A 26,877-nucleotide genomic window follows, 5' to 3' on the forward strand; every position below is an offset into this window, starting at 1 on the left:
AACGATGGCAATGACTTCCTTTTCCCTACTGGATTTGTGGACGGGTTAGGGAGTATGAATTGCTTCTGCTCTGTGGCTGATTTTCAGTTCAGATAACTCATCTTTATTCATTTCCTTTCAGTCGTGATGAGCCATATTGAGAGCAGCTGTAGGCAAGAAAAAAAAAAAAAAGGATCTCCTCACTCCCTCCTTTAAATCCTTGTCAAGCAGCCGTTATAAAGAATCCATCTGGGCTCAGTGCTTTTCTGGGCACCCAAGAAATAATAGAAAACAGGAGAAACAGAAAGTTTAAGCTGAATCTAACAAAGAGATTTAAAAATTACCCAAACACATGTTTTGGGGAAAAATCAACCTCAGGATGATTTAATGCAAAGTTGGGTAGGCCAGGCCTAAAGGAAAAGCACACTTTAAATTAAATTCAAAACCAGACCAAACCAAAGTGTACTTGGAAGGTGATGAGAAACACCAATAGGCAGGTAACTAGTAAGGAGAAGTCTGGTGGCCAATTCTAGTGAGAGTTACTTATAAAGTTAGAAGGTGATAGGTGAGTGTCAATAAGCCAAGCTCTAAAATGTAATAAGAGTGAAATGATTATGGGGAAACAACTTGCACAAAGTGGAATGAAATAAGAAATGATTTACTTTAATAATTGAGATTTTATATCAGAAAAAGTCTTTCCAGGTTTAAGCGGCAAATGAATCGGGGATCAAAACTCATTTTTTTTTTAAATTTTGGATAAATGATGAATATTTTTTTGGATCTGAGATAGAAAGCAAATGCTTTTGACATTTTACTTAAAATGATTTCATCTGTTTTAATACATAAACCCAACAGAAATCTTGTTTATGGATCATTCTACTATACTTCAATGACACAAAAATGGCTTCAGTTTCAAAGGGGAGAGTTGGCAAGTGATTACTGCATAAAATATCGCAGTCTTGTTTGTTTTACAGCATTTTTGTTCATGCGTTTTTAATGGTTACATGAACCAAATGCTTAGGCAGCTGTGCTGAAGATGGAATGAATGAGAAACAAAGATCTGCTAGAGGGCAAGCTGGAAGACTAACTGCTTTGCAGCTTTTCTTGAAATATAACTAACAGAGCAAGGAAGAATTCTAAATAGTGTTTGAAAATGACCAAGAAAGCACAGTGACTAAAATTCACAAAACAAGTTTTAAGAAGCTAGAAGGAAAAGTCAACCGAAGAACTGTCAGAATACACAAAGAAAATCCAAACTCTCTTGCTTTCCATTTATTAGCTAGAATTAGCAATGGCTTTTACTTCCCATCATCTCTGAACTCTGCCATTTTGGCACTGCTGAGTCCCCTCTCCCTTGTGACCTTAACTCTTCCATGGCTTCTACAATTTGCTTCTCTATCTACCTCTGCAATCTTCTCCATCTCTGTGGCTGGATCGGTTTTCTATCTGGCTTCTTTCCATCTCCACTTACCTCCTACAGTCCAGGGTCCTAAGCCTTGCTCTCTCCTGGGAGTCCCTTTATTTTTATATCACCATGTCACTTCTGATCATTCCTAAAATCTACATGGCCTTCCTCAGTATCCAGTCTGCAACCTACAGGCACCAGCCTCTGTCCCTCTGCCACTGTGTCAACTTCAGTATGGTCAGAGTCAACCCCCATCACTAAGAGATCCATCCTCCAGGCTTAAAAATTGTGACTCACTTTTTTTTTTTTTTAACTTTTTTCTCTCCCTTGGTCAGTATATACAATCAGTCCTACTGATTCATCAAAATTTATCTCTGTATTTTTCCTTTCATTAATGGGACTTAGGCTCTCACCAATTCACACCTAAATTATTTCTACAATAATACTAATAACAACTCAGTAGTGTCAACTTTCATGAGCCAAGCATTGCTCTGAATGCTTCTTATGAATTATATCATTATACAGGAAGAAATTAAGCGCAGAGATGAATTTATCTGCCTGAGGTCACACAACAAAGCAGAGCCACGATTTGAACCAAAGCTGTCTAATCATAACATTCTTTAGCACTCTGTTGAATGGTTGCTCACAGAATCTCTCATCCAAGCCATGTTGCACACTACATCCACTTTATTTTTCTAAAATAGTGTCTAAGGGGCACCTGGATGGCTCAGTAGGTACAGCACAGAACTCTCAATCTCAGGGTCATGAGTTCAAGCCTCACATTGGTCGTGGAGCCTACTTAAAAAACAAATAAAATAAAATAAAATCATGTTTTAAATGCAGTTATCTGTATTAGCAACCTCAATTATCCATACCCATGGGCTCAAAATTTGAGTTAAATTTTATGGAAACTTACCTTAAGGAAATAATTACTTGTGTATGGGAAGATTTATATACATGGATCTTCATGTAACATGATTTACAACAGTTCAAAATTGGAAACACCTTTAATGTTCAATGGCTGGTTAAACAGAATTGTGGCGCATTTATATGAGGAAACACACAGTATTAGAAATGACATTGCAGAAGAGTATTTGGTGACACGGGAAAATGTTTAAGATTTACTCAGTGGAAAAAAATAGGTTATAGAAGTTATATAGAGCATGAATCCAATTTTGTGGGGGGAAAAAAGGCAAAACAAAAACAAAAACAAAAAACCAAATACACCAAATGTTAACCAAAATTGTTTTGAGGTATTGGGACTGTAAGGGATTTATTTTCATGTTTCTCCAACATTTTATAATGAATATATGATATATTATAATCAGAGATCGCTCCCATGGTAAATGTTATTTAAAAAACAATATTTATATCTCATGACTACAGTGTCATTCCCTTGCTCAAGGACAAAACAGTAAATACTTACTGTCTGTTATAGTAGGTTGAAAATTTCCATGCCTTTAATGAAGCCCCTTTGTCTAAGGCTTCTTAGTTCTTGAATCCCAACCTCTATGTCTTTCCAGGAGAATAACTCCAGCCATATAGGATTTCATTAGGCTTCCTTTTTGCATGCCCACCAACTCTGCAATTGGTCAAAGCCCAGCCAAGGCCTCACATCACTCACTCCTGACCAATGCAGATGCACCCACCCATCCTGGATTCTTAGACTATAACTTGGATTTATTTATAAATGTTTGGTATTTCTTTCTAGTTTTACCATGTCTGGAAAATGGCACTCAACCTGTAGGCCACGTAGTCATTATAAAAGTCATCATTACCATACACAAGTCAGGCAAGTGGTAAAAATGTTTCCTCCATTTAATGCTTTAGTTTTATTATTTACACGCTAGCTTTAGCTGCTATTCTCTGTCTCCTGCACCATGTTTTTCACACTTGGGCTATGGTACTTCCTACCTAAATTAAAGTGATATATTTACATGTATGTTTCCCTTGCTCAATTGTCAGTTCCTTGAATGCAGTAAAAATACATAATCGAGTTTTACTGCCCCAGCACATAGCATTTAGTACTACTTAATAAACATTTATTGAATGAATGGCAGATTAGCAGAAATAGGTAAATCTGTATCTAAAATAAATATAAGTTGTTTGAGGAAAATACTGAGAGCAACTTTCCCATGATTTATGATTGGACTATAATACCAGCACCAGAAATGATTAAAATATTCATGAATGAAATTGTTAAGGTAAAAAATAATTCCTATCTCCAGTTAGCTTTGCCAGATACCTAAGAGATGCATAAAAGTGAACATGAAAATAAAATGTAAGACTTACACATCATTCTGATTTTTTATACCAGAAGACTGTTCCTATCTAGAGATTTAGCAATAAAATGGGTGGGAGGAGGAGGAGGAAAAAATAATTTTCACTGATTGTGAAACTTATCAAATGGCAACTCCAATTGCCACTTTTTTCCACTATATTCTAAATTACTCTAAACTTGCCATGTATCTGTGGAGACCGAAAGATCATACCACAATTCACAAGACGTAACACTGTATGAATAAGTGGTCTATATATGGGGAACTATAATTTTTCTGTGGAACTTTGGAGAAGTTGCAACCACACAAGGAAAGTCTGATTGGTTAATATAGCCAATCAAGACACTGGTTGTGTTTCAGAATACCATAATCCCGAACACACAGGCGTGGTTTTATATAATACATGGGTATAACTCCAACAGGGTCTGCATGCTCTAAGGATTCTCCCATCTCTTGTTGGCCCTAATTTCCATTTCTTTAGACTACTTCACTTCTCTTTGAGTTCAACAGGCCATAACATTACATCATAAGTGGGTAAAACTGAGACTCATCTTTCCATCTTAGCGACCATATAAAGTAGATATTTAACTACCAGTGGATTCTGTCATCCTGGACCAAAGGAAGAATATGCAGGGAAAAAAAAGAGGGAAGCATTTTTCCTCTTCTTAATCTATGGGATAATGAACAAAAGTGCCCTGTGAGATCAAATGAGGAACACCAAGAGGAAAGCCATTCCAAACTAGTTGTTATTTATATTGTAAAAACATGGCAAAAATTATTAAACTAGAACTGCTAAGAAATCAACCAGAGAAATAAAAATCAGGGAATTAAAAAATCTATAGTTTTAAATGGAACCCCAGTATAACTTTAAATTTAGGGAAAGTTGTCCCCCCCCCCCCACTTTATAGGCTAACCACATTCCCTCAGGCTTTTACCAGGTGAAGGTAACGTTCTGTGTTTTGTGTGCACGAGAGCATAATGAGATCCACAGTTATCTGGATTTGAATTACAATGAGCCACTTTTAATAGGTCCATTCTGTATCAGGGATATGATGTGAAACGAATGGACTCTGGGAATGAGGAGACTCCCATTGGACCTATAACTGTCAGCAAATCAGACTCACTTTAGAACTGAGAATTTGAGTTCTTTGCTTGGTACTATGAGATAGCCTGAAGACCTGTGTTTGGGTGAGGAGGGTGTAAGGGCAGGGGCAGAACGCTAGAGCAGAAGCCAATGGAATAGCCTCCACAAAGGAACTCTAGTTTTAAGAACAAATTACGCCTGCTTAATGGGATATAAAATCCTTGGGACATTGCAGGCATTCAATATCAAATATTAATAGTGATACTCTGTCCTTTAGTGGAGAGTTTTCCATATAAACAAAATTAAAAAAATACTTTATGCATTAATGAGGCAAATAATCAAGGAATATGAATCTTATGTTTATTATACTAAAATCTATTTGGATTAATGTCCTAAAAGCCATAGGTGCACCAAAACCTATATTCTAATACTCTTTAAAGAGATACAATTGAGGGTGCCTGGGTGGCTCAATCAGTTAAGTGTCAGACTTTCGATCTCAGCTCAGGTCATGATATGATTTGTGGGATCAAGCTCCACAGTGGGCTCTGCCTTGACAGCATGGAACCTGCTTTAGATTCTGTGTCTCCCTCACTCTCTGCCCCTCCCTTGCTCATGCGCTCTCTCTCAAACTAAATAAATAAACATGAAAAAAGTAAAAAAAATAAAGAGACACAATTGTATTATCTTTTAGTATGCAGAAACTAGAAGAGGGCTGATTTTATCAAGCAGAGGTCCTTCACTGGTTCACTTGAACTTAGCACATTAACAGTGGTTTCAACATGCTTGAAAACAGGTTTTTAAATAGGATAAATACTGTCCTTGGTGTTCCTCTTCAGAAACCTTTACTGACTTAGTAAACTACTTTTCATGGATGGAGGAAAAGCCAAATTCACTAGGCCATTTCACTTACCAAAAATTAAAACACACACACACACAAACACCCAGTACCTAAACATTAAGCTTTTCTAGTATTTTAGATCAACATGTAAAAAAAAAAATCACTGTCTGAAAAAGAATGTAAATATATTACATTCCTGTAGGATAGAGCAGCAACAATAAATAGATTGACTACATTTCACCTAAATACATAATTAATAAGTTGATCTAATATATTTTGATTTAAAGGGAAACTTAGAAAGGGGAATTGTATTTAAGGAAATGCTTTAAACACAAAGGGTCTCCTCGTAAACAAGTAGCAGGCAGGAGGTCTTACATCTATGGCATTAAACGGGTTAAGTGCACAATCCCAACTGGAGGATGTTGTAATTTTTTAGATTTATGAATTGGCCAGGCCACTCAGCATCTTGAACGCAATAGACGCTATCTAGATCTGTCCCTTACCTGCTGGGAAGAGACAATTCCCCTCACACTTGGAACCCCGAAGCCCGTTAAGCTGCCTGCTCTGTAACCTTGGCAGCTGGACTCTACACAATTCTTCATCTCTTGCCACTGGGCCTCACTAAATAAAAACTATGGTGCCTTGTTAGCCAACAACTGAGCGTGAAATCACTACACTGCAATCCCCTACTCTCTGAGTCAATCAATTCTTCCTGCCATTATGGATCTGGATGCATCGGGTCAATAAAGAGAGGGGGAGAAAATGGAGTGGAATAAAAAGAGGGGGACGGAAACACACCCAAACAGCATACTTAATTCCATATAGTGAAATTAGTTAGTGCATTCATATAAAACAGTTTAGAGCTGGCTAACAAAACCAAGGCATGTGCTATTTAATGTCGTCATCAGGCTTTGAACTTGCCCAGGACACAGAATGGGGAAAACTATGGAGACAGATATGCAGCAAAGAAACAAGCTTTTGTCAGGTCTAAATTGCTAACAGATTAGAGCGTGTTTGACAAGGCACTGAGATTGTAACATATGTTCTTTTTAAGAAGTATTAACATTTCATGCATTAGCTACATGCTAACTGAGAAAGCCTGAACCACTAAGAACTATGAGATGTCATTTGCAGTAGTCAGCAGCTCTCCATGCTTGGAATCCTGCGTGAGCCTTCAACAGGGGACAGAGGATGCAGGGAACGTGGAGAGGAGGGGAGGAAAGTCAGAAAGGACAGAATGCAAAGAAAGAGGCTGTGCCACGTGCTGAAAGTGGTGCTAACTTTTTTCGTGAAGAAGCTCCCAAATGTTCAGAAGAGGGGTGCAGAAGAGGGAAGGAATATTTTGACATAAAGTTCTTTTCAGCATTTTATCCCACTTAAATAACATCTCTTACCTATTACTACTTTCTTAGTTGGAGAGCTGTTCACTCCATATCCTGAAATGGCCCTTTGGCTCACATTTCCCAAAATGGTTCTTTTTCTGGAGGGCAAAACTGTTTTATGGCAGAAATCAGAGTGTTGAATAAATATTATTATTAAAAACGAGCTAGGACTACTGGTCCATCCAGAGCACTCAAAAATCATTAGGCCTTTACTACAGGGCCCAGGCTTCCTAATTGTAAAGTTTCACATATAGTGTGTTATGGTTGCTTTTACAGAAAATTTCAACAACTTTTGCTGTTAGTCTACAGGCCCCTTATGGATAGCAGCTATATCTTGTCTGCACAATGCCTGGCAAATAGTAAGGACTGGATGAACATTTGTTGACTTGTATTTATATGAAGGGAATGGAAAACATAAAATAATACCTCTAAGCAAGGAGTCCTGCCAGCGGCACTGTCTACCCATCCCTCTTCCATGGTCCTACCGTCCTCCTGGCCATGGTCTGTTGCACTCCCAGGCATAACTGACTGCAGTTCTCATTATCGGGCAAGGCTCACTGATTGCTCTTGTCTTCCCTAGAAGACTGCAGTATCCCTAAGGTTGGGCACTAAGACTTACTTGACTTTGTAGCCTAAACATCCAGAACAGGGGCATACTGATAGGGCACCAAAACTAATTATTACCTGACAAACTTCATACCCGCCAGACGAGTTACCATCCTATTTTATTAAAGGCGCTGGAAATGGAGAACTCCTATCTCAGTAAAATGTAATTATGTGCACATCATTATCTGATTTGAAAATTCTTTTAAAATGAGTTCTTATTTTGTATCATACAGCTTAATTTTATTATTCACATGTTATTCAGAATCCAGGGATTGTTACTGATCATATTTGTACATGTGTGTACATATTTGTTGTATATGTAGATAGAAAGGTATTCAAAGAGATATGGAGATAACAAACTTTAAACCCCAGGTCCCTTTTCACTTCTTGACTGACTCCCTGATGCTGATTTTAACGTTAAACATGCTCCTTTTAAAGTTAAACAGAATTCTAAACATAGCTTAGAAGGAATAAAAGCTATGAAGTATTATCATACCAAAAGAGAAATAATTTCAGAGTTGGTTGTTATTTTGGATTATTTATGCACCTATCCAGATTTTTATGGGAAAAAAGAGTTTGATTTTGATCCTGGGACTCATAATCTGACTTCATTGATAGCAAATTAGTACAATCTAGGATATGGTAGAAGATATTTACCGTATATGCAAACATAATCTGTTAGGAGAAAAGCAATGTGGCTTATATATAGAGAGAGGGCATGACTCTTCAGTCATTGTGAGTTATTTGAGAAGGTAAATAAGCAGGGCACATCATTTATTTAAACTTTTAAAGCCCTTTGACAAGGTTCCACATCAAAGATGGTTTATAAAAACGGAGTGAACATGGGATTGAGAACTTGTTTTCTCATGGAGAGAGGAGTTGATTTAAGATGGGAAATAATGAGAAGAACCAACCTTTTTCATCAGAGAAGTGTTATATGTAACCGACAGACAGCATTAGCTGGATTTTCTTTTTAATATTAAAAGTTATCTTAGAGAGAGAAGCACACTGAAAGAAAGAAGGAAGGAAAGAAAGAAAAGAGAAGAAAAGCAAAGAGAAAAGAAAAAAGAAAAAATAAAAGGAATGAAGGAGGGAAGGTAGATCTGCATGACGTATCTGCCTCTTTCGTGTGATAAAACCGTGGGAAGATTGTGTGTGTGTGTGTGTGTGTGTGTGTGTGTGTGTGTGAGAGAGAGAGAGAGAGAGAGAGAGAGAGAGAGAGAGAGAGAGAGGAAAGAGATAAGAGGAGAGAGAAGAGCTGCTGGAGGTGGGGTGGAGGGTGACAAGCAGATGATGCTCTTATCAACGCACCAAAGTGGCATAACTGCTCCCACCCAACATGGACAAGTTTGATGACTATGTCCTACAAGACATCTGATTAGAAAAGTCTGGTGAAACTGAGGAAATAAAATATTCTAAGTATTATTTTTAAAAATGGAGGGAAAAAAATTTCATTGGTGTGTGTGTGTGTGTGTGTGTGTGTGTGTGTGTGTGTGTGTAATGAAAGAACAATGGAGGCAGACAGAGATGGAAAAATTGTTCAGCAAGGAAAAAACACAAGTTGAGAGGAGTGACTGGAAAAGTTTATAGTCACAGAGGATTTACAGGGGGCGGGTGGGGGTGGTATCCCCTATGCTCACTGTCTGAAGAGTAAAGCCAGGTAAACCCCTTTGAAGTTTAAAAGGCTCTTTTAGGACACCCGATAGGATGTGCTTAGATTTACACAATAGGTGGCTCTTCCAGAGAAAGCATCCAGGGAAAATGTGAAATACGCTTAAGAAGTTTGAGATATTTGGGAGGCTAGATTCTTAACAGGTTAACAAAGCAAATGAGGAGCTTCTAGTTGCACCCCCAGCTTTTGAACTTCCCCTCCTCTCCCTTCCACAGAAAGAGGAAGAGTGGCAGGCCTGGAAGAGCCATGGCTTCCATTCTCTCGATTTAATGCAGAAAATTGAGCATGGATTGTGAATGTTGCATCAGGATTACTGTTATCAACCTTAGTCACTAATGACCCAATTTGGGAGCAAGAGGAGTAGAGGGGAGAAGGTTCCAGTCAAACAACAGTACTGTCTGACGATGCAAAATATCTTTTTTGAGGTAATTAAAAATTTTTTTTGGCGACTTTAAAGACTGGTTTCTTATGTGCAGTGCAGCATAGAACAGCTTGTAGGCTGCAGATCAATAAATTCCAGTTAACTTTCAAGTCATGTCGGCATGCAGCCCTGACTGGTTTATTAATTTAAATTTCAGCCCTCTAAAAAGGTATGTCTAAAGAAATAAGGCACTATGAGGATGGTACTGAGATTGCTCAATCAGAACAGGCCTTTGCATATATTGGTTATCCACATCAACAGGAAATCTTAAACCACTGAAGAGAATAGATCACCCCTCCTTCTGTCTCATTTGGTTAGTGTTTTTCTTAGGAACCCTGAGAACCATTTCTTTTTGTTTTTAACAATACTTGATCTCTGAACAACAAATACCTTATGGCTTTCCTCACGCACACTTCAGCAACCAGATAAGAACAAAAAAGGTGAAAACGAAAAGAGAGTAACACTATCTCAAGGTTTAAATCTCTTCGTAGGGAGGGAGGAAGGTCTGCCAGAGTCTCCTTTCTCTCTTCCCTGCCACGATGTCCCTGGAATGGACCAAACAGTAAGGATTTGGCCTAGAAGTGAAAAGTGAGGAACAGCTTATGCTTTTGCTACAATCGTCTCTTCCTTGCTTTCTTACCTTTGATTCTTCACTTTGTTTGCTTTTGCTACACATTTTTTAAAAGCCCTCAAATATCTGTCAGTGGATGATCCCTTTTGGGGACTTGCTCCAGGCATCAGGACATTCTGGACTCCCTGCTCCAAAATGACTAGTATTTTAAGAGGTACAGACTAATTTTACTGTGCCCCAAATTATTATAATAGCACAGCTGCGGTTCAAACAATGCATCCTCAAACTAAATGGCTTCTGGATGATCTGTGTTCACTTTTCCCTTACACTGACATAAATAAGAACAAGCTGCTGGAATCCATGAAAACTGGTCAGAGACAAAGGCTGCACATGAATTCTGCACCTACAAGATTTTTATTGTGAAAGAAGTATTTATGAAATGCTAATACCATTTGAATTTGGCCCATGTAATAGTATCTTAAGTATATGTTTAAAAAAACAAGTGTTACGATGTGACTCTTGATCCTGGGGTCACTGAGTTTGAGCCCCACATTGGGTATAGAGCTTACACAAATTACAAATAATAAGTGAACTTAAAAAAATAACACACAACCCCCCAAAACCCACAAGTGCTTACATAGAAATCCTAGATGTTTTCAGATCAATTGGGCCTTCATGAGATTTATATAGAACATTACTATCATTTTACTAATAACTGTGATATGTATGTTAAGAGCTAACTGAAACAATATGGAACTTATGGCAAATTTTCTTGTTGAGAAATTTAGACTAAAGACAGATTTACACTTTTTTATTTCTGACTGCATTCAGTTTTAATCAAGGTTTCTAGAGCTTCTCACTAACAGTGAAATTGTATTTAAATAGGGCCTTTAGGGTTTTCGAGTTACAGATTAATTAACTCAATTTGGACAGGGTTTTGGGGGCAACTGTAGCTCTCGCGTCTCTAATTTTATCTCCAGAGGTAGTCAATGTTCCTCTAGACATTAGCAACTAAATAATTGCATAGGCTTAGACGGATTATGATTGAAACATCTCAAGTAAAGCAGACTTGTTAGAAGTCAGAGTAAGACCAGTGTTGAGTACAAGGATAGCATGCTATTATTTCACATTTCTAGCACCTTGCTGATCTGGGCTATGAATGCAACTGTACCACTCAGCTGGGGGATGTGGGGGATATGAATGAATGGCTCATGTATGTTTCCCCCTCTGTAAACTGGGGATGAGAACACCTAAGTCACAAGGCAGTTGTGAGGACTAAGTGAGAGTATTTGTGTAAAGTGTCCACCATTGATGCCTGGCACACAGCGAGTGCTCAGTAAGTCTCTATTTACAAGGCTTTATTTACAAGGCTGTCACTATTACTATTATAAACCAGAGTACCATGTTTTATCGTGCATAGCAAAGCTTTCTAGAAATAAAAGGCAGAGAAAGGATCAGGAAACGAGTAGCACACGCTTGTTCAGACAATACAATGAATACTCTTTGATCAGATTTTCTTTCCTGCCTTTCTCCAGGTACCCGTGCACCCACTCACGCATGTTGTTGAGGCCATTATATTTCTTGCGACTTCATACATAACCTGGACTTTTTAGGTTCTCTGCGCCTTTAAATCCCCCTCTCTGGAAGCCTGTTTCTGACTATAACTATCCTACCTAGTCTTCAAGCCTTAGCTCACATATCTTCTCCATGAAGCATTCCCTGACTCAGTGAGGTCTGTCCCTGCTGTTTTCCTTGCCCTGAATTTACATTTGTATAATTATACTTTTTGTACTTTACCTTGAGCTAGTTAGTAGTCATCTATATCTTATGTCATTTAATGCACTTAAGCCACTTGACAATAAGGAACCACTGTCATAGATTGAATGGTTTATGTTACTCAAAATTCATATATAGAAGTCCTAACCTCCAATGTGATGGCATTTGGGGTTGGGGCCTTTAGGAGGTAATTAGGTGAGATGAGTTCATGAGGGTGGGTCTCCATGATGACAGTAGTGTCCTTACAGGAGAGGAAGAGAGACCAGAGCTCTCCCTCTTGCTTTCTCCGCCATGTGAGGACACAGTGTGAAGGTGGACGCCTATAAGCCAGGAAGAGAGTTCTCTCACCAGGAACCAAATATGCCAGAACCTTACTCTTGGACTTTCTATGCTTCCAGAACAGTGAGAAATAAGTGCCTGGTGTTTAAACCCACCCATTCTGTGGTATTTTGTTATGGCAGCCTGAGCAAACATAACCGTGTCATTATATAGCTCACACATCTATATGTGATTTGTTAGCATTTAATAAATGTTTGCGAATTGTCTTCTGGTTCTCATTCATCTGGGCCATTTATTTCCATGAATATCTTTCTTCCCTGGAAACTTGTTGTATTCTTTTCAGTTTGCTCCTGGTTCCCCAGCAACTAAATGGAAATATTTCACCCTGTGTACAACACTCTGCTAAATGCTATGGAATATATCAACCTTACCTCAAGAAAGCTTTATGGTCCCCTTGGAAATGGAAGATAAGCACATATAATGGTAAAATAAATCTGACTAATTATCACACAGAAAAGATTCTAAGACAGGCCCAATAAGGGCCAAGGAGGTAACCTTTGTGAGTGAAGCATGCTACATTAATTTTTTTTTGGCTTTTTTAAAAAAGTATATTTATTTATTTTTAGAGAGAGAGAAACAAAGCACACAAGTAGGGGAGGGGTAGAGAGAGAGGGAGAGAGAGAGAATCCCAAGCAGGCTCTGCACTGCCAGCACAGTGCCCGATGTGGGGCTCAAACTCACGAACCATGAGACTATGACCTGAGCTGAAGTCAAAAGCTGGACGCTTAACCAACTCAGCCACCCAGGTGCCCCTACATTAATTTATATAAAGAAATATGCTCTCACCAATTTTTCTTCAACAAAAAGCCCCTCTGGCTAATTTTAAATTTTGGCCATTAGGACAGAAACATGGTTATAAGTAATGTTTCACTTGTCTTTTACTTCTACTGTAAGAAGAACAATAGCAAAAAGGCGAGGGTAAGAGTCACGTGCTTCCTAGCCTCATTGGCAGAAAGACAGGCTGCAGCGGCAGAGGTTGTGGCAAACTTCAGAGCATGGCCTCTTCTAAAGAAGGTGCTGCTCAGCCCCAGCTATTCACTGCAGTTAGAGAATGTCTGGAGTGGCTCAATCTTCCTTTTCTTTTTAATGAGACACAGAAAAAAATGGATTTTTATGTAAAATCCATGTAGTTTTAATCACTGGATCTTAATTTTAAACATTTAAACACACTGTTTTAAGCAAATACGTGTATGGCCGATGTCTACTAAAGGCTTTCACGTTACAGCCCCCATGGTGTTTTGGAAAATCAGAGAAAGACAAACAACTTGCAGTGTGGAACTCTGCACAGAAAAGAGGTCTGGAGAAGATTGCGACTGGGACACACCTACAACTTATTTCTGTTTTTTCTGACCTCTCTCTCTGTTGTCTTTACCCAGAGTGCAGTAACAGTGATCCCGTTTTTGAACCTTTATGTTGACCTCATCAGAGCACCATCTTGCTGCAGACACCCAAATCTCTGATTCCGCTTTTAATTGCCCACTTTCAAATGATACGCCAACCTAAACTGAAGCACACTTTTACTTTCCATGCCCACATGTGGTCTCACTCTCCCCACCTACTGCCTGTCCCTCCAGAGTTTTTCCAGGCCACCAGGGAAGGTACCACGTGGTCAATGCTCTAGTCTCACAATGTGGGAGGCAATTCTAATTTTTCTCGTCTATCTCCTCCAACTCCAACCACATGACTACATCACATTAATGATTTTTTTTTAATGTTTATTTTTGAGAGAGTGAGACAGAAACAGAGCAAGAGCTGGAGAGGGCAGAGAGAAAGAGAGACACAGAATCCGAAGCAGGCTCCAGGCTCCTAGCTGTCAGCACAGAGCCCTGATATGGGGACTGAACCCACGGACCTCTAGATCATGACCTGAACCAAAGTCGGAACTCAACCGACTGAGCCACACAGGCGCCCCGACATTAATGATTTCTTTGGGATGATTTTGAACAAACCCTTATTGAGGGTCATGAAACTTAAATAATCGTCCTTAAAGACTGTTTCCACTTTATTGAGTTCTTTGCTTCGCTCAAGTAAATTCCTGCCATCCTCTGCATGCAACACGTTCCCTTCTACTTTTGTCTTCTGCTGATAACAAAAAAGAGTCTCTTGAATATCTCTTCCCAATTTCCACTAATCCCCTTTCTTCATCCACATTAAAACTATCATACCAGACTGAACCCTGATTTGTTCTTCCTTTTGTCATGATCATGTAGGATTTGTGCCAAGAAATATGTTGCATTGTAAGGATTTCTAGATTTTTGTTTTGTTTTAGTAAAAGAAATGGAAAGACAAAAAATAATTATCATAGAAGAATTCAAGTAAATATGTGTTTTGTTTTATCACAGACTTCATGGAATTTGGGATTCATGAAAGCTATGGAACACTTGTTACAAATCAAGCAAGCCACTGTGCTAAATGCTTGACATTTATCATCCCATTTGATCTCAAGTCCCTGATAAAATAGGCACTATTCTTAGTCCTGACTGACAGATGGGAAAAACTGAGGCTTAGTAGGTTAAGACTTAGCTCAGGTCACAGAGCTGGTGAGTAGTGCAGTAAAGCCTCAAGGCCCAGGCTGTTGGTCCAAGGCAAAGAACTAAGCCCTACTCTACATGGCTTCCCTGAGTCACAAGAGCTGCCTGTACCAAGTGAAGTCTGCTGCTAACAGGCTGATATTTTTTTTTATTAAAAATTTTTTTTTACATTTTAATTTGTTTTGGAGAGACAGAGCACAAGTGCGGGGAGGGGTAGAGAGAGAATGAGACATAGAATCTGAAGCAGGCTTCAGGAGCTCAGAGGAGCTCAGCACAGAGCCTGATGCGGGGTTCGAACTCACAAAGTGTGAGATCATGACCTGAGCAGAAGTCGGACGCTTAACCAACTGAGCCACCCAGGCACCCTCTAACAGGCTGATATTAAGATTAATGCAATGAATGACTGATAAAATGTCCACTAACATAAGGTTAAAAGAAAGGAAGCCCATAATTGTTTCACATACTTTTGCATATAGGCAAAACAGAACTCATAATTAAACACCAGAGTGCAACCTTAGATCCCAGCTTTCAGGACACTGTGTGTCAATCATGTCAAAGGTAGAAAAAGTGCCTGCTAAACCTATTCTAACTCTCCAAAGGAAGTCAAATAAAATGCACTTTTAGGGAAGTCCGTTTGTTTTCTTATTTATTTCTATTAAAGAGACTGGCTCTCCCCTCAACACTCAGTTCTCCAAGGACCTTTTTTGGGCATGCAAGGCTGCCTGACTCCTTCTCACTCATGTCACCAATGCTCACTTCTGCCTTTGGTCCCTCCCTAATGAATCAGACAGGAAACGTGCAGGGAGAAGGACTCGTTGCTTTCCCCTTTTTAAACTGTAAGACTGTTTAAAATCCATTCTGATTTAGTGTTGTCCTGGTTATATGCTAAGTCTCAGAGTTTTCTATGGGATTAAGTAGGGAAACTGCATTTCAACTTTAGAAAGAAAAACAAATGAAAAAAAAAAAAACAAAACAAACAACCCAAGCAACTGAAGGCTGGATGATTTCCCAAGTCCTCCCTAGAACAGAAAAGCAAAATAATGCCTGATCTGGCCCTGGCAGCTACTGTACTTAGCTCTAAAAAATCCCAAGAAGGGACCTGGGAAATCATTTATTCAAACTTTTGGCCACTGTGTCCTTTGTTTAAAAGATATCTTAGGAGAAAAACATAACAAATGCAGCAGATTAAAGTGCAGCTACTTTGATGGAGAGAGTGATGGACTTGGAGTCCTGCCCAGTGTCAACCCCCTTCCCCCTCTGCCTCCCAAGAAAAACCTCGAAGGGGATCAGAGGAGCAGCCACTGGCTTTCAAACTTGTTTTGGCCACAACTCACTGCAAAAACACATTTTATTAAGTGACTCGTACAGGTGCATCTGAACACACGCACAGCTGAGACAAAACTTCCATGACACAATACTCTTATCACTACCTGTGTCATCTGACATGCTTCTTTCTGATCTCATCTCTTCCATTTAAGAAACATGATTTCCAGTCCACTAGATGCTGTCTCTGCACGTTAAGGGAGTTGAAAAACACTGCATTCAATGACAACCTTAGAAATAATTCTATAGATTAGAAAATTTTGCTCTTGTATGCATTTCCCGTCTCTGAGGAACCAATGGGGAAAAAGTGCAGTAAGAAGTGGCAAGCGGAGGCTCTAACACTGGGATGCAGGGCTAATTCACTTGATCCAAGAAGGGCAGATTCCCTTTGTAGGGAGTTGGGAATGCTGACCTACAGTGATGGCTGGTCTTTTTTCTCATGACACATCATGGGACAAGGCCACAGAGATTTCCACCACACAGACCAGAAAAGCAGGGAAAGTCAGAAGCTAGGCAACAAGAAAAAGGAGGAGAGACAGCGAGTCTGTGTTTGAGTCTCTGCTTCCAGTTTATGGCCAAGGCTCAGTTTTTTTTTTTTAATTTATTTTTAATGTTTATTTTATTTTTGACCCAGAGACAGAGCATGAGCAGGAGAAGGGCAGAGAGGGAGGGAGACACAGAATCCAAAGCAGGCTCCAGGCTCTGAGCTGTCAGTACAGAGCCCGACACAGGGCTTGAACCCACAAACCATGAGACCGTGACCTGAGCTGAAGTTGGACGCTTAACCGACTGAGCCACCCAGGCTTCCCAGTCAAGGCTCACTTTTATTTTTGTCCTTGAGTCTATAAAACATCCGATATCTTGTAATTTACCATTTTATTTTTAAAAGAAGTAGAGAGGAAAAGAAATCACAGCACAGTCATGACAGTTTGAAAATAAGTTGTCATTAATATACATAAAATCTATTAATGCTACAAAATCATCACCAACACAAGAAAAAAACCCATCCCTTTAGAAGAACAACACAGAAGATATTTCTGGTGGATTTGAAAAAAGCAAAAGAGAATGCAAACATGTATTTGTGGAAAGAATTCCCAACATCTACTCCTTTTCCACCCTTAGGATTGTTGACTGACTTGACTAGGCCAATACAGTGGGAGCCACAGAATTCAAAGGTTTGACTGAACTTTCTTCACTAACTTGAAAGATCCATTTCAAATACTATTTATTTAAATGTGTGTCCTTTTTCATTTTTCATTTTAGCAAGAGGCTGCAGGAAATACACTTAAAAAAAACACAACCATCTAGACATGGTAAACTTATAACAAGGAAGGCTTCAGACATATGTACTTCCACACCAAATCACAAAATGGGCTTTTATAAATTTCTTTCTGCAAAAATAAATAAGAGAAAGTAATAAAAAAAGATAAAGCCCTCATACAGAATTGCAGCAATTATATCCCCACAGCTACACTATAACCCAAAACTTTGCAAACGCTTTGATTATTGAACCATGGCTGAAGTGAATAATTTGCTTTTCACTAAGAAAACAAGCACATTCATTCTCACCACAATGGAGAGAGGCAGTTTTAATTAAACCTTATCAAAAGATGAATAAAGAATAAACTCAATACCCATTCCACAGAACTCTATTTTCGTCTGTTTAGTTTAAGCTTGCCATGTTCGTGCAATAATTATCCACTGTCCAAGGAATGCTGCAGTTGTGTTAATGTTGGTAAAGATTTAATTAGCTCAATTATCTGGAGAGTATTGAAGTGAGGCTCAGCACAGTACAAATTTCTTCAGGCTTTATACATACCTCTGATCAAAATACATGAAACTGAAATCTAAGTGAACAAAAGACTCTTACTTCTACAGTTCTACTATTGAAACAGTTCCATACTTCATAATTTTATTACTCCAACTGAAAAAGAAAAAAAAAGAACCCTCAGTATAAGTCTTTAGAAGTACAACTCATAAGTAAAGGCTTATCTTGCGTGTGTGGGTGTGGGTGTGTGTGTGCACAGTTAACTTCCTAATCTGTAAATATGTTCTTAGGAAGTTAATTAAATTTGTCTTGTAGATAAATATTAATACCAAAGTCCAGTCCTTTTAAAAACTTTTTATCTTTCCACTGTAGCCTACATATATTACGCTTTTCCCAGAAAATGAAGCATTTAAAAGTATTGAAAGTGTGGTAACACAGACAACTGTTTCAATCTGTCAGACACCAGGGACAGACAGTAGGGTTCATTTCAGAAAACAGATTGGCCCCCAGCGGCCTGACCTTCCTGGTGGGAAAGAGAACACAGCGCTGTGCTTGACAAGCTCAGCAACAAAGAGGTATATTCAGGTCCCCCCCCCCCCCCCCAGCAATTCAGACACGCTTCTCACAGGGAAAAATGCAAAGCAGGAGAAAGAAACCCACCACTTTCAGCAAAGCAGAGTTTACTTAGTTCGGAGACAAGGATCTCAACAATAACAAAAAATAACGTACTTAGGAAAGTAGCAAGCACTGTTTTATCCACTCATCTATAACTTCAGAACGCTCTAATCTGGCCATTGCCAATGTCTTAACATCCAACCTCACCTGTAATCCACACTCACTGGCATTATAACATCAGTGAAAACCCGAACAGATGATTATCCTGATAAAAGCTTTCTTAATAACTTTACCAATGAAGAGGGCATAACTTTTCTCTCAGAAGCTGGCTCATGCTAATTTCAAAGTAAGCTTTCTCTCTGTTTGTACGTGTTACAGGTTTTGCCTTTATTTTGAAACTTAAACGAACATTTCCTTGTGTTGTAGACCCTCAAACAGATTTTTCATTGCTTTTTTTAATTTTGAATTTATATAGGGTCTTCTATGCTTCTTCCTTCTCCAAAGGAGTCAAGATCCAGCAGAAGTGTCAACAACAATAAAAAAAATTGATAAAGTAATATTTTTAATAAAAAAAGTCTCAGGCTAAATTAGTTGCTGTATATTAATACATAGTTTTCCCCTAACCTCCAAGGTCAAGTTTTATTGAATATCCTGCTTAGTCAGCTAACAAGCCATGTTTAGTTTGTATGTTTTGAATTCTATATGTGGAGATATATACATATATATACACACACACATATATATGTATACATATATATGTATACACACACACATATATATACATATATATGTATACACACACATACATACACACATATATATGTATACACACATGTATACGCCTATATATATGTAAGATAAATTTAAAAGGCACTCACAACTGACCACATTATCCTTATAAACAAGTACATTGCTGTTTTTTTAAGCTTAGATTCTGTGTTTTAGTACATACTTTCCTTAACTGTAAGGATTATGAGCACTTAGGCTCAAACCAACTAGCGTAGTTGAAACAAGTCTTGATTTCTGACCCATAAATATCATGCTGATTTATCACATAAACAGGCATTGCAAATACACACTCCTCACTATGAACATGTGGACTATTAGAAAAACTTAACGCTGAAGATCAGACCATTGTATATATGGACTGTATAAGTCCATCACAGTTTATAAAAGAAGGCATAGTTTTGACAATTGGACACACACCACAATCATAAGCTCATGCTGCCGAGTAAAAGATAAGGTTTGTCAGGTGGTGAGAAAACTTTCTGCTTGGTAGTCCAAATAATATGCCTCAACTTTAGATTTAAACACTTCAGTCTCAGAAAATTCTGTGAGGAAATGGGGCAAAAAAATGATTCATGGCAATCAAAACTTGTCTTTTTTTGTCTGCCATGCTTTTCTGAACCATCTTTTTTTGGGGGATTATGTTAAGGAGTTCTTTGAGCTGGCAAAGAAAGACACAAGTATGGGTTGGTTTTACCTTGTTTTCTAGCCTGCAAACACTTTTAAGGTATGACTCACTCAGTGTGGCTCGAAAGACATCCTTGGAGCTTCAGAGTATTTTGTACAAGAACAAAGGGGGCTTGGGTTCAGTTTGCAACACGAGTCATTTTTACCACACAAATTCCCTTCTTTTGTGCTGGCAAAGGGGGATACTTTGAGCCCTTCGGGTTTAGAAGATCTTCAAACGGACAATAGTGTGCAAACAACCCTCAAGAACATAACTTTACTAGAACAACCTCAAGGCTGAGACCAAGGCTTTGAGAAAGGCCCCTTCAGATTTCCTTCTGCTCTCCACCCGAACAAAGCCTGCCTGACAATACTGAAATCTCCTTCTTTCTTTGGATTAAACCCCCTTTGCAGGAAAAGTATGCAAATGCCATCCGTGGTTCCCTTGTCTGAGGCTACTCTCCCCCAGCTATCTTTGCTCTGTCTGGCTTCCCCAGCAGACCATCAACAGCCTGACGCAGACCAGCCTCCCAATTCACATCCTTCACAGCTCTGACAGTCTGCTCCCTGGGCCTGCCACTGCCTCTAAAAGGGGCTCATTTAGTCGTAATTAACTATTCCCTGCATATTTCCTAAGGTATGGTAATTGTGCTAAAAGCCAACAAGTGAGGCATTCATTCTAGTTCTCATTTAAATCTTTTTCCCCCCTCAGCAGTCTCCCTCCCTCTGCCTTCTTTCCACCCCACTCGGCCACCCTCTCTCCACTCGCCACACACATACACTTTTCTCTTTTCACCCCTCCCAGGGAATATTTCAAGTCAAGTGATGGAATGAAGGTAGAAATCAGAAACTATAGGAAAACAGACAGTTCAAAAAGCAAAGCTTACTGAGTGGTGAAGCACCGCATGGGAAGTCACAAAGAAAGTGAGAAAGAAGTAAAAATGAAACAAATTGTTTAGTTGACACACATATATAAAATGTATAAATATAAAAATATATGTAGTGTATAGATACGATATAAAAATTCTACAAACACATTTTTCTTCCCCTATATATTTTCTTCTCAAAGTTTATTTTCACCCTGTATTACAGATAAAAGGTATAAAAAAAAGGTAATGATTTTGTCTCCCCTGCCTTTCTTCTTTATCCTTAAGCTGTAGACAAGATAGAGATAAGGTCAACCAAGCAATTTCTGACCTCTTGCAAGCATTTCAGGTCCTGGCAAGTGGGCAGTGGACCACTGAACATTGTATTATGATTTTGCAGGCAGACCAACATTATCATGATCAGGAGAAATTTGGGGGATGAGGTGAGGTGGTAAATTATTTGCCTTGAAGACTCTCTATCAGCCATGAGCTGTTGACTTTTGTTAAATGGATTTAACTGGAAAACAGTCATGGCTTCCCTACAATATCTCCATCCTCTCAAGACACAAAACAATGTTGTGCAATTAGTTTTGGCATAAAGAAGGAGGTAATGTTTCATTAAAAAAAGACTCAAAAAGCAGGCTTTTGAAAAATTTATTCAGATAAGCAATAAGTGCAGAATCTGGCATTCAAAATTTTTATTCTGATGTGAATACTTTAGCTCTTCTATTTGCTTTGGCTAAATTATGTTTCCATGCTGTTCCTTAATCATCTGGACACTGCTATTTCTAGTGTTAATTTACCAACATTTCTTAGGAGTAATAGAAAATACTTTAAATGTTAAATTATTAAATGCTCTGTTGTTATAAATGAGTTTATTTGGCTTGGCATTTGACTCTTCATCAGATACTACTATCTATAGAGGAAAGTCCAGTAATGAGAGAACATCAAAGAAGTTGGACCCATTCAAGATGGCTCCGAGGTTGGAATTATAGTGAGAACTTACCATGGCTATAAGCTGTAAATTAACTAACTTTCTTAGTTAGGCAATAACATTTATAAATCCATTTTTCTCTGCTAAACCATGAATATGCCAGTTTAATGTATTTCTGTTGTCATTTTTCCTCACACATAAGTATTACATATAAGCAGCATATTCTACTTTTTTTACATTATCATATGTATTTCTCCATGTTTATTACCTTTATGACTATAATTTTTAAGATATTTATAATATCCCATCTAGTTTGGTATACTTTACTCACTAATTTCCTTTAAAAATATTTAAGCGGTCAATTCTAAATAATTTATGTTTACTCTGTCTTATGTTAGTTGTTTTGACATTTTTTTTTCTTTGTCATCAGTGTCACCATGATCAAAAATGTTACTGAGTTACTAAATACTAGGGATTGAGGAAGGCACCTGTTGGGATGAGCACTGGGTGTTGTATGAAAACCAATGTGACAGTAAGTTTCATTTAAAAAAATGTATTTCCTCATATTTATAAAAAAAAGAAGTTGGTTAGACACACTTTAATATTTTCAAATACTTAACCATTTATTTGGATTTAGGCAAAAATGGGCAGGAGAAGTCATGTTTCCTCTTATTGGAACTTAAAACTCATAAACATCAGTTTGAATATATTCATGAAAACAGCTGCTGAGTGTGAACCACATTACAAGTAAGACCATGATGACACTAAATTCTTAAACATTTCTTTCAGTTTTGAAAATTGTCTTTTTTTTAATTGAAATATAGTTGATAGGCAATATTAGATTAGTTTCAGGTATACAATATAGCAATTCCATAAATATATATTATAAACATATATAATATACATAAATACATGTATATATTTATACACATATATTTATGAAATGCTCACCTTGATAAGTATAGTTACCATCTGTCACCATACAAAATTATTAAAATACTAAAAAAAAACTATGTTAAATTTTTATCCCTGGAAAACCAGTTATCTCACTTTTTAGTTTCTGCATTTCCCTTAAATGGAGTTAGTGTATCAATACTGAGATTCTACATATTCACAAAACTTAAATTAAGGGAGTCATTATTCATTTTACAAAAAGATATGTAAACAAAGAAGGCATATTGTTTCAACTAAAATAATTCCTGCATAACTTTCCAAGGAGTATATTATGTACATGTTGGATATGTTGAATCATACCTATAGTAGATTCACAACATTTTAGGGCTCAACGATGAATAGGTTTTCAGTCAAAAAGAAGGTTAAGTATTGGTGTAATTTCTAATAGTCTAATTTTATGTTAGATGTCAATGTGAATGGAATTTCATGCATTTTCTTTACTTATTTTCAAAACATGATTTACCATAATAAGAAGTTCAAAGAAAAGAAAAAAAAATACTACATCCTTTTCAAGTTGTTATATGATCCTTCAAGGATCTTCCCAGCTTTAAGATGTTTTGATTCTTCTGTGTCTGACCAGGAAGTCGTATATATTTCCCCGTGGGCAATCACATTAAAATCCAAACTCTTTAGCATCATTCCAGACCCTTCACAATCCAGTTTCAAATCTCATTTTCAGTCTCGTCCCTTCTCACTCCTCCTATCCACGCTCTTTAGCTTTACCAGACCATTACTTATGATGCTACACTTTGTGCCATGGCTTTGCTCTCAGTGTTTCCTCTGCATGAAAACACACTTCTCCTCCTTCATGCCCACAAAAAATATAATTCCTCCTTTGGCTCAAAATCTCTTCCTTTGTGAGACCATTCCAAGCTCTTCTGGCAGAATTAATTTTTACCTCATTTGTCCCCTCACGTAGCTTCACATAAATATCTACCATAGCCTTTATCATCCTGAAATATAATGTTCCTATATGTGTTTCTGAACTGTGAGGATCTTGAAACTAGAAACTCATTCACTACTTCCTAGCACCAACAGAATGGCTACTCAAAAAATATTTGCTATAAGACAGGAGATTATGGTATGGTGTGTTAGTTGGAATATTCACTAATTCAGTCAACATTTTAAAAATATTTAATGAAACTATTTAATAAGAGATGCTTAAATACAGAGAACAAACTGAGGGTTGATGGGGGGAAGGGAGAAGGGAAAATGGGTGATGGGCATTGAAGAGGGCACTTGTTGGGATGAGCACTGGATGTTGTATGTAAGCGATGAATCATGGGAATCTAGCTCCCAAACCAGGAGCACCCTGTAAACACTGTATGTTAGCTAATTTGACAATAAATTATGTAAAAAAAAAATTAATGAGCATAAATTACATGCCGCACTAAGAAATGGAGATAAAATTGTGAAATGAGGATAAAATGTAAACAGATTCCTATATTGTGAGATTTAGATTCTAGTGGGGGAAGGCAGACAAATCACAGGAGACTTCAGTACAGAGGGGCTGAAACTTCGGCCTTATTCCCAACATATCGAAAGTACCTATACATTTATTCATGTTCACGAAATATGTTTCACTCTCTGTCAGACGTGTTGCTGAATTCTATCACTGATCATGAGTCAGAGGCTGGAACATTTCTGAATTCTTAACTCAGACACTGTCCTGTTAGTGACTCCTCTCCTCCATTTCTACCCATTTTCAATTAGAAGGTCTGAGCCTTGAGAGTAATTTTCCCCCTCTCTCCTGATTCCGACATAAGGCAGCTCTGTTCTCAGTTCAGTAACTCATCTTGAGTTTCTTCCATTTGATTGAGAACTTGTCCCAGACTTCCTGCTTCTCTGACTTTACTTTCTGAGGGTCACATTGGCTTTAAAACCTTACCTATCTTAACCTAGTGATCAAGGTCAATGTGACTGGTGATAAGGCTGGTGATAAGTACATGTGGATACCATGTACTTCCTAACATGATGTGAGGAGAAGAGCCCTTCATCTGGGTGGTACTCTTCCCTGAAATCCATCACTGCGAGAAAACATCATGAGGGACATTCTACAAAATACCTGAAAAGTACAAAGTACTCTTCAAAACTATCAAGGTCATCAAAAACAAGAGAATATTGAGAAACTGTCACAGACCACAAGAGAGTAAAGAGACATGATGATTAAATGCAATGTACTACCTGGATGGGAATCTGAACAGAAGGACAGGAATATGAAAACAGGTGAGCTTACAAATACAGTTAAAACTTAGTTCATAGTATGGTACTGGCCTTAATTTCTTAAGCTCATAAATGTACCATGGTTATAAAGGTTGTTAATATTAGAAGTTGGGTGAAGGGTATAGCTTTCTGCACTGGCTTTACAACTCTTTTGTAAATCTAAAAATATTTCAAAATAAAGAGCTAAAAAAATACAACCATAATCTTACCACTACTCATGCTGAGTAGTTACTTCTAATTCTGACCCCCCCCAAATGCATGCAGATTTCCAGAAGTTACCCTCATAGTAGTGGGCAGGGAAAGACCTGAGTCCATTCTTGTGGAAGAAGTTGAATTTACATTGAGTATGATCAGGGTATGGTACTGAAAGTCCTCCTAAGTCCTATAAACAAGCTATGTAAAACGGCTTGATGCTTTAGTATCATTTTGTCAGAACCTCTCCATGCAAGGTCAAAACTAATGCACATAGGGGTGCCTGGGTGGCTAGTCAGTTAGGCATCCGACTTCAGCTCAGGTCATGATCTTGAGGCTCCCAAGTTTGAGCCCTGCATCAGGCTCTGCGCTGAGAGCTCAGAGTCTGGAGCCTGCTTCGAATTCTGTGTCTCCCTCTCTCTTTGACCCTCCCCTGCTCATGCTCTGTCTCTCTCTCTCTCAAAAATAAACAAAAATATTTAAATCAACAACAACAAAAAACTAATGCATACAAAAAAGGGAAATTTACAGTCCAAAAAGCTAATATATAGAAAAATTCTCTTAAGAATTTGGCCTACTGGGGCACCCAAGTGGCTCAGTCAGTTAAGCATCCAACTCCTGGTTTCTTTTTTTCTTTTTTTAATATGGAGTTTATTGTCAATTTGGTTTCCATACAACACCCAGTGCTCATCCCAACAGGTGCCCTCCTCAATGCCCATCACCCACCCTCCCCTCCCTCCAGCCCCCCATCAACCCACAGTTTATTCTCAATTTTTAAGAGTCTCTGATGGTTTGGCTCTCTCCCTCTCTTTTTTTTTTTCCCTTCCCCTCTCACATGGTCTTCTGTTAAGTTTCTCAGGATCCACATAAGAGTGAAAACATATGGTGTCATTCTCTGTACGACTTATTTCACTTAGCATAACACTCTCCAGTTCCATTTATGTTGCTACAAATGGCCATATTTCATTCTTTCTCATTGCCAAGTAGTATTCCACTGTGTATATAAACCAGTTTCTTTATCCATTCATCAGTTAATGGACATTTAGGCTCTTTCCATAATTTGGCTATTGTTGAAAGTGCTGCTATAAACATTGGGGTACAAGTGCCCCTATGAATCACCACTCCTGTATCTCTTATGTAAATTCCTAGCAGTGCTATTGCTGGGTCATAGGGTAGATCTAGTTTTAATTTTTTGAGGAACCTCCACACTGTTTTCCAGAGTGGCTGCACCAGTTTGCATTCCCACCAACAGTGCAAGAGGGTTCCCGTTTCTCCACATCCTCTCCAGCATCTATAGTCTCCTGATTTGTTCATTTTAGCCACTCTGACTGGCGTGAGGTGGTATCAGTGGGGTTTTGATTTGTATTTCCCTGATGAGGAACGATGTTGAGCATCTTTTCATGTGCCTGTTGGCCATCTGGATGTCTTCTTTAGAGAAGTGTCTATTCATGTTTTCTGCCCATTTCTTCACTGGATTATTTGCTTTTTTGTGGGTGTGGAGTTCGGTGAGTTCTTTATCGATTTTGGATACTAGCCCTTTGTCTGATCTGTCATTTGCAAATATATGTTCCCATTCCATCGGTTGCCTTTTAGTTTTGTTGATTGCTTCTTTTGCTGTGCAGAAGCTTTTTAACTTGATGAGGTCCCAACAGTTCATTATTGCTTTT

The 26,877-nt window shown here is 38.2% G+C and overlaps 1 protein-coding gene across 8 annotated transcripts in view; it reads right to left on the reverse strand.

Annotated features, from left to right (window-relative positions):
- Positions 1 to 26,877, reverse strand: part of CDK14 (cyclin dependent kinase 14) — a 638,124-nt gene that overhangs the window by 57,839 nt on the left and 553,408 nt on the right. Inside the window, exon 14 of one of the 8 annotated variants that reach the window (XR_015247658.1) lies at positions 18,077 to 18,130. The exons of the other annotated variants lie outside the window; for them this stretch is intronic. The gene's annotated coding sequence lies outside the window, so the exon portion shown is untranslated. The remainder of the gene's footprint in view (positions 1 to 18,076; positions 18,131 to 26,877) is intronic. 8 annotated transcript variants of the gene reach the window in all.

Source organism: Puma concolor, chromosome A2, assembly GCF_028749965.1.
Source record: "Puma concolor isolate L17-30 chromosome A2, mPumCon1.1.hap2, whole genome shotgun sequence".
In the NCBI taxonomy this organism is placed as follows: Eukaryota; Metazoa; Chordata; class Mammalia; order Carnivora; family Felidae; genus Puma; species Puma concolor.